We start from the raw sequence: 9,262 nt of genomic DNA on the forward strand, positions 1-9,262 counted from the left end.
AGACATTCGAGTTCCTGGTAGAGGCTCTCACTTCCGGGAGAGGAAGGAAGGAAAAGCGGGAGAGGCAGGAAGGATCAGTAGAAGTCCTGCAGAAAGGAAGAGGAGTTGGGGAAGGTTTGGGCTCAGCAGGGGCTTCTGATGTGGGCTTACTTTTACAGAAGGAACAATGAGATGGGACTTGGGTGGGGGGCTTGCTAGTGGGAGTTCCCCCATTTCCTGGGTGAGTTCCTGCAGAGATTCACCCAACTTTCTGGACCTTGGTTCCTGTGTCCATTAGACAACCACCCAGTGGGCACTGCATCTGGGAGAGAAAGGGTGGGGGTGGATTTCTGTAAACTCTTAAGTTTTGTTGAGTTATAAAAAAGGAGCCCTGGTGGCACAGTGTTTAAGCAGTTGCTAACTAGAAGGTTGGTGGTTTGAACCCAGCAGTTGCTCAGAGGGAGGCAGATGTGGTAATCTATTTACATAAAAATCACAGCTGTGAAACCCAATGGGGCAATTTGACTCTTTTCTGTAGGGTCTGTATGCTTCGGAATCGACTTGACAGCTATGGTTTTGTTTTTTTAGGGGGATATGCAGGTTGGTGGTGCTGAAACCTGGGTTCTAGCTGGGCGTATATGAGACCTTTACCCGTTTGGCAATGGTTAAGTGCTCAGCTGCTAACTGACAGGTTGCCAGTTTGAGCCCACCCTTGGGAAAACGACCTGTCAGTGTACTCCTGTGAAGAGTGCAGTGTTGGAAACCCTGTCACAGGGGTACCGAAACACATGTCTGAGGTGGTGGTGCAGAGCTAGGGCAGATCACCTGGGGCCCCTGCCCTGGCAGAAGTAACGAAGTCATAGCTGGAGAAGGAGGCAGGCAGATGTGAGCACTTGCCGGTTTCCACAGACATTAATCAGTAGGGGACCTTGGGGACACAGTGGCTCCTGAAACGTTGTCCCCTAGGCTCCTATCCCTGCACTCCAGAAAGCCGAAGCCCAGGATGGCATCTCGGCCTCCTGGGGAGGCTGAGCTGGAGCTGAAGCCAGTGTGGAATTCTCTAAGTCACACTTCCCTTCATTAGGCTCATTAACTTTGGATATACGTTAGCTCCCTCGCTGACACGGGAAATCCATTATCTGCCAGGCAGTGTGGCACACCGTGGTGCCTGGGAAGCTGGAAGAATATTTCCATATCTCCCAGTTAAAGGGTTTCATTCCCAACTCAGGATTCATGGCTGAAGAGGAGCTGGTGACGCCCACCATGCTTGGTTTGGGAATTTTAAGACTGTTCATAAATTTTTGTTAAGTGCTGTCAAGTCGGTTTTGACTCATAGCAATCCTGTATAGGGTTTCCAAGGCTGTAAGTCTTAACGGCAGCAGAAAACCTCATCTTTCTCCCACTGAATGGCTGGTGGGTTTGAACCATTAACCTTGTGGTTACACCAGGACTCCCCTTGAAGACTACAGCTTTGAAAAATCCTTTGGGACAGTTCCACTCTGTCCTTAGGTTGTTATGAGTTGGAATTAATGGCAGTGGGTTTAGTGTTAATAACCATATCTGGAATGCTAAATTGTGATGCATGGTGAAATTACGTGGGAGCTCGCTAAGACCAAAGGTTGACTTGTTGAAAGTCCATGTGAAAAATGGAATGAAAAGATACTATACTGCTATACAGAAATACCACCCCTGGTAGCTTCAACAAACAGAAATTTATCTCAGGAGGCTGGAAATCCGAATTCAGGGTGCTGGTTCTAGGAGGTTGCTTTCTGTCCGTATGGACTCTGGGGGAAGGTCCGTGTCTCTCTTCAACATCTGTGCTATCTCCAAGTGGCAGCTCTCTTTCCCGTGTGTGCCCAACCTGATCTGCTCTTTTTGTCAACAGAGGTTGACTTAAAACACACCCCACGCTAATGAAGTTGTTGTTGTTAACTGCTGTTCCGACTGATAGGGTCTCTAAGGAGCATCTGGTGAGTTGGAACCGCCAACCTTGTGGTTCAGAAAGAACTTGCAGTTGAGTACTTATCCTACAGCAATACACCAGGACTCCTAACCACACTAAAACCGCTGCATTATCATAACAAAAAAAACCCCATTCCCAAATGAGGTCATAACCACAGGTCAGAGAATTTACCAGTGTTTTAGGGGGGAACACATTTCAATCTGTATCAGGCCTATTGAGATTCGGGGAGTTCAGTGAGGATGAGCAGGGGCCGCTTTCCTTAGCAATGGTTTCATTTATATTTTTGTTCTTTTGTTGTTTTTTTTAATGAGCTTTGAAAAATGTAAAATATGCTTTTAGTAAATTGACAAATAAACCTTTCAGAAATCTGACAGCCCTGAAACACACAAAATGAAATGTACAGGTTTCCTCAGTTCTAAATAGTTACGTTTCTGGGTTGTTGGGTTGTTTTTTTTTTGCCTTTTTGTTTTTAATGAGCCTAGACCTATAGCATCTATATGAGTTGGTGCTGACTTGCTGGCAATGGATGTGGTGTGTTAGTTTATGGTTTTTGAACCTGTCGGTGTGTCGGTTGTTCTGTCTCCAGAAGGGGCCAGTTCTGCCTGGCCTCTGTCCTGCAGTCTCCTGGGTCAGACCTTGTCAAGCTTAGCTTGCTGTGTGTAAGGTGCTGACTAGTGTGAGCAGGTCCCAGCCCACACACAGCTGGTGTGGTTGCTTTCCGTTGGCGTGTTGGTTCATGTGACTGGGTTCTGAGGCTAGCCCACAAGCAGACGCACGACCCAGCATGCAGCCGAGTGGCACAGCTGCTAGTACCAGTTGCATGTCTCAGGCTTCTTGGCCACCTCTTCTACCCTGGGTACTCATTTCATCCCACATCCACCCTACAAATTTAGCTCCATTGTACAGATGAAAATACTGAGGCCCTGAGAGGTAATGTGATTTTCTCAGCATCCCATGGCTAGTAGATTCCGGCACTTCTGTGCTGTGGAACTACCTAGGCCTTTGAGGGTCTACCTTGGAATCTAAGCATCTTGTAAAACACTCTGTGTGTGTGTGTGTGTTTTATATTTTATAGTGTTTCCAGAGAAGATTTACACAGCAGTTAAGCTTGCCATTCAGACCATTTCTACAAGTTGTTCAGTGACATTGGTTGCGTTCTTCACAATGAATGAAGCATCCTCATTGTTTCTGTTCTGGTTGGTCTGTTTCCAGTGATCTAGTTTCCCTGCCCCCTTACCTTCTCATCTTGGTTTAAAGTCATTGTTGACTGGTCTCATATGGGTAATTTTTAAAAGGAACGCAGTATTCATGGATGATATCCTTTATTTTGTGACTCACTCTGGTATTTAGCTAAAAAGTGACCCTGGGCCCTAGCTTTGGTTTAGGGTTTTTGTTTGTTTGGGAAAACTTGTCCTGTGGTGCCTCTGTGGAATGTTGGTACTGGAGACAGACTGCCCCGTCCTGTCTGGTACTTGCCACACACAGCCATAGCTCCAAGACCTGCAGGTATCAACACTGGCCCATCTCCTGAGGGTACGGTGTGGTGGTAGTGTGACATTAGCAATCCTGGGTGTGTTGCCCCTGGTGGCCCTGAGTTGCCAAGCCCCATGCAGCTGGAGCGGGCTACACACTCCCCCTTACCTCAGCTCCACACAGAAGTTGTGCTTCAGGGCCTTTATTTTTAGCCCCACAGCCTGCGTGATTCCATCACTATGGAGATTCCGGGGTGGGGGTGGGGAGTGGGGCAAGAGGTATTATGCCTTCCCTGTCCATAAGAAGGAGAAGGTTCTGCCTCTGCCTGGAAGGAAGTTTGCCAGAAGGGTAGGCTTCCTGGGAGAATTCAGTCACTGTGTGTGAGTGTGTGTGAGTGTGTGTGTGTGTGTGTGTGTGTGTGAGAGAGAGAGAGAGACAGATAGACAAACAGAGACAGGGAAAGATACAGAGACATGCACAAAGTTAGGGAGAGATGTAGAGATTGGGAGAGACAGAGAAGCATGCACAGAGAGATGGGGAGAGACATAGAGATACGCATAGACAGAGACACAGAGACAGGGAGAGACACAGAGATGCTGCTGCTGTTAATGCTCAATGTCTAAGCGCGTGGCTGTGTGGAGACAGTGTCCACCCAGGCTGTGTGGAGGCCCAGTTTTAACTGAGCTGTGTGTGTGGTCCTGGCTCAGCCTGCTTTACCTTCCTGAGCCTTCCTGTTTTCATCTGACAGGTTCCTGCCCTACCTGCTCCTCAGGATCTGGTGACTTAATAGATTCAGGCAAACTCTGAAAGAACACAACAAGGGACAGGCTGTGTATGTGTTTGTGTGTATGTTCATACATCACATCTCTGTTCTGAACAAGGCCTGCGTTCCACTAGCTACCCCAGCTAGTTGTTTTTCTCCTGCGCCTTCGTTGTCTCTCTAATTTCCTTTTATTTTGGCTTCTCTGTCAGAAGACAGAGAAAAGAAGATTTCAGAGAAAAGCCATCTAGTGCTTCCCATGAATTATAATAAAAGCTGTATCTGGGGAGACTGAAACATTCTCTTTCCCCCATACCTTAGTTGTCTAATGCTGCCATCCCAGAAATACCACTAGTGGATGGTTTTTACAAACAGAATTTACTTTCTCATAGTTTGTTGTTAGGTGCCATTGCGTTAACAATCCTATGTGCGACAGAACGAAACACTGCCCTGTCCTGCGCCGTCCTCACAGTTGTTGCCACCGTTGTGTCAATCCGTCTTGTTGGCGATGTTGTTCTCACTGACCCTCTGCTTTACCAACCAGTCTGCCCTTCTCCAGGGACTGGCCCTTCTTGATGACATGTCCAGAGTTACATACATGAGAATAAGTCTTGCTATAGGTGCTCACTTTCTGTTGTCAAGTCAGTTCCGACCCATAGCAACCCTGTATAGGGTTTCCAAGGAGTGACTGGTGGTTTGAACTTCTGACCTTGCAGTTCAAGCTGACCTTGTCTGATGCACTAACCCACAGCGCCACTCCAGGACTTCTCTTTCAGAAGCTGTAAGTCTGCATTCGGAGTCCTGGTGTGGCGCTGTGGGTTAATGTGCTGGATTGCAAGGTGAGTTTAAACCGCAAGCTTACCAGACACTCTTTGGAAACCATATACAGGGTCACTATGAGTGGGAACCAACCGACTGCATGGCACTTAACAACAAACAAGTCTGCATTCCGGGCTTTAGGGGCAGGCGGGCACTCTCTTAGAGGTCGGTCGCTCTGGGGGAAGGTCCATATCTCTCTTCAACTTCTGAGTCTTGGTTCCTTTAGGATCCTCTTGTGGTGTATATCTTCCCCTCCATTTGTGCTTCCTTCTCTCATAATCTACTCTTTCTGTATCTCAAAATAGATTGGCTTAAAACATATCCTCTATGGAGATGATCTCATTAACATAACAAAGACAGCCCTATTCCTAAAGGAAGTGACATGCTCTATAGGGGTATTTGGGAGGGATGCAGTTCAATCCCTAACATAGCTCCTCTGTGTTGTCCCATGAAGACACTTCCTCTTGTGTTCAGGCTGCAGTCTCCAGTGTGTGTGACCAAGGCTCAGAGAGGCTGGGATCTGTCTGGAGACAACCAGTGAGCAGTAGAGCTGGTTGTATCATCTCTCTCTCTTGACTCTCCCACCCATGTTCTTTCTGCTCTCCTGTGAGTGGAGAAATGCTGCTATGAAGAGGGGTCACTGTGTGAATTTGCTGCCCAGCCATGCACGAGCTGACAGGACTTGCTCTCAACCTCCCTTTAAATAGGGTTTCTGCATAGTTAGATCCCCGTGCTTGAATTTTGCATTTATTGAGCACCTACTGTGTGCCTCTGGAATCAAGTATTGGTGGCAGAGAACCTACATGTGAGGTCATGGTCATGCCACCAACTCAGTAGTGAGTCTTGATTATTTATTTAATCACTAGTGTTCCTGATGTACCTGGCAGTTAGTGGCCGTACTGGGTCACCAGGTGTGAGGACATTTGTCTGTCTGGAACACTTGTGCACCTGACGCTGGGCATGTCCTTTTATGGCTGTTGCCTGCTCTCAGTGAGTGGAAAGATAAATACCTTTTCAAAAAGCAAATGTCAACTGCTGGTGTTCCCTCACGCCCACAGCTGAAGGGTGAACAGGCCTCGGCTCTACCGAAGGGCAAGTGCTTCAGCCTCACGTGGATCCAAACGTACAGGGATTGGTCTCGACTACATATAGATGGTCGCATTTGAGGTGTGGCTCTGGCCCTACCTCGCTTTCGGAGATACTGTGTCTTCATCGACCTTTTGATTGGTCATGGGGTTTAAAGCAGAATGTCTGGGAAGGTACCTTCTTAGGTGCTTGCTTGTTTGGTGTCTGTCTTGGGTGAGGTGCTGGGATACTTGGTCCCCTCCAGTGAGTGGTCACAGTCAACTGAGACAACCTGCAGGAGGATCCAACAAGCTGACTCAGGCTGTAAAATGCCCTGGTGGGGCTGAGGCAGATATGAACCATGGGCAGGACTGGGCTTATTGATTAGGGTAGGGCAGGGTGGGGGCTTTGGGATTACAGACTGAACTGGACTCTTCCTCTGCCTCCTTCTGTTCTATAGGACAAATCTGAGACTTATTTTCTAGTGTGCCCCATATTTGCTGGATGGATGGATAGATGACTATTTGTATGTATGAAGGGGTTTAAAAAAAATTGTGGAAAATTCCACTCTCTTTTAATTAAATTTTCTGTCAAACTTTTGATGCACCCTTGTATATATGGACAGATAGATGAATGGATGGATGGATGAATAATAGTATGTATATATGTATGACAAATGGATGGCTAGATAGATAGGCAGTTATGTGTTTGTATATATGGATAGTGTATGGATATACGGCTAGTTGGATGTATGCATGGATGGATGGACAGGTGGCTAGTTGGATGTATGTATGCATGTATGGATCAATGATGCATGGATTGATGGCTAGTTGTGTGTATGGTATATGTATATATGATGGATGAATGGATGGATAGATCCATGTATGTTTGACTCATTGTGTATGACACGTGTGTATGACAGATTAATGGATGGATGATAAGTTGTTGTTAAGTGCTGTCAAGCTGATTCAGACTCATAGCAACCCTGTATAGGGTTTCTGAGGAGCAGCTTGGGGGTTTGAACTGCCAGCCTTGTGGTTCACAGTCCAATGCTTATCCTACAGTGTCACACCAGAAGTATATATATATATATATATATGGCTAGTTGTGGACTGGATTGCAAAGTTAGTTTGAATCACAAGGTTGATGGTTCAAGTTCACCAGCTGCTCCTTAGAAGCCCTATATAGGGTCGTTATGGGTCAGAACTGAATCAACGGCTAGTTGTATGTATATATGTATATGACAGCTGGGTAGATGAATAGTTGTATGTATGCATGCGTAACAAATGGATTGTGGAATGTTTGATGGATGTGTGGGTAGGTGGATAGTGGAATATATGTATGTATGGCTGGTTGTACACATGCATGGCGGTAGGATGGATGGGTGGGTGGGTAGATGGGTAGCGGGATGTATGTATGCATATATGATAGATGGATAGATGACTAGTGGGATGTATGTATGTAGGCATGTATGTATGTGTGACTAGTTGTATGTATGCCTGTATGACAGATGGATGGGTGAATGAATGGCTGGCTGGATGAGTAGATGTATGTATGTGTGTATGGGTGTGGAAAGTCATCCTTACATCCTGACTCAGGTGTATTCATGTAGATACCACGGTCATCTCAGGTCACCTGGGTGTGCTGCAGGTGAGGCTCCAGACGATCCCTTATCTTGGGCCAGGTCCATTCTACCTCTGTCCTCTGTGACCTAACCTGGAACTCTGAGAGCTTTGGGCTCAGCCAGTTTACCAGGTAGAAATAATTATTACGGGAAAGTTGTCCTGCCTGGATTTTTTCTCCTTCCTGTTTGCCCAGGATCTCAAAGTTCTCTTTTGTTTGTCATCCCCTCCCCTTGGAGCTAAGAAGGATTTAGAGTGGCTCCCTGGCCTGGGGCTGATGAGCTCCCCTCCAAGAGCTGTAGCCTCTGTTTGCAACCAAAGGAGGCAGAACTGGGAGCTTACAAAGAGAGGGCCTTGAGGTCTATGCAACACCTACTGTTTTACTTCTGGGAAAGTTGTTGTCCAGGCAAGTTCGCCTTTGGATAGCAAGACAGGGGGCAGGTTCAGATACCCTTGCTCCCATCCTGTCCATGTGTCCTCTGGGTCACATGTTATTCAGCTTCTGATTAATTCAGAGAGGCTCTGTGAGTTTGTGCAGCCTCACCGTCTGCAGGAAGCCCTCCATGATAGCTGATTCATACGTAGTTCCTTGGTCTTTAGTGTACACTGTTTATGACACATTAACTCACAGATCCCAGTGTATCCTTGTCTCAGCAGAAACTATTTGTTTGGCCTAAAACTCAGATGACCTAAACTTCTTTCTATACATACATATATGAGCTTCATTGTTTTTGCTTTCCTTCAGAACCCAGCCTAAGACCGTACTGCTAATCACTTGTCTACTTGAAAAATCTAAGATATTGTATCCGTAGGACAGACTCCCAGCAGGGATGGAGCTCAATACACTGGATGTGGACCAGTCTCCAAACACATAGCGTATGATGTAAGCTAGGAAATTAATTCAAACAGGGAAAACAAAACAACATTAGATATTTTTATGCTGTTGTTGCCCTACTGAAGATGAGCACCATGTATCACCAAATGAAATGCTGCCTAGTCCTGTACCATCGCCACCATCGGCTGGGAATTAGGTAGTTATGATGCATAGGGTTGTCACTGGCTGATTTTCAGATGTAGGTTGCCAGGCCTTCCTTCCTAGTCTGTCTTAATCTGGAAGTTCTCATGAAACCTGCTCAGCATCATAGCAACGTGTCAGCTTCTGTTGACTGATGGTGGTGACCGTAACTCCAAACTCAGGCCTTCCACATGGAGGGTGAGAACTCTACCCCTGAGCCAGCACCGTCCCCATTACTTTCAGTAGATGCTCAAAAAGCATCTGGTCACGTCCACCACCCACTAAGGGACAGCTGCAGATTCCAACACGATGAAGAACAGCACAGAGCAGTAATCACGCTACCCTTAATAACGGAACACTGTAGCAGCGTTTCCCAAACCAAGCTCCGAGTAATAAGCAGGATGTCTTTAAGGATTGTGTCAAAAAAGCATTCTGGGGTTAAATAACACAGTTGTGGGGATGGCATAGGACCGACGGTGTTTTATTCTGTTGCACATGAGGTCACTGTGAGTCAGAACCAATTTGACATTACCTAACAACAATTAGCTCTGGTAGCGTAGTGGTTA

This window comes from Chrysochloris asiatica, unplaced genomic scaffold (genome assembly GCF_000296735.1).
Source record: "Chrysochloris asiatica unplaced genomic scaffold, ChrAsi1.0 scaffold00078, whole genome shotgun sequence".
NCBI classification, from domain to species: Eukaryota; Metazoa; Chordata; class Mammalia; order Afrosoricida; family Chrysochloridae; genus Chrysochloris; species Chrysochloris asiatica.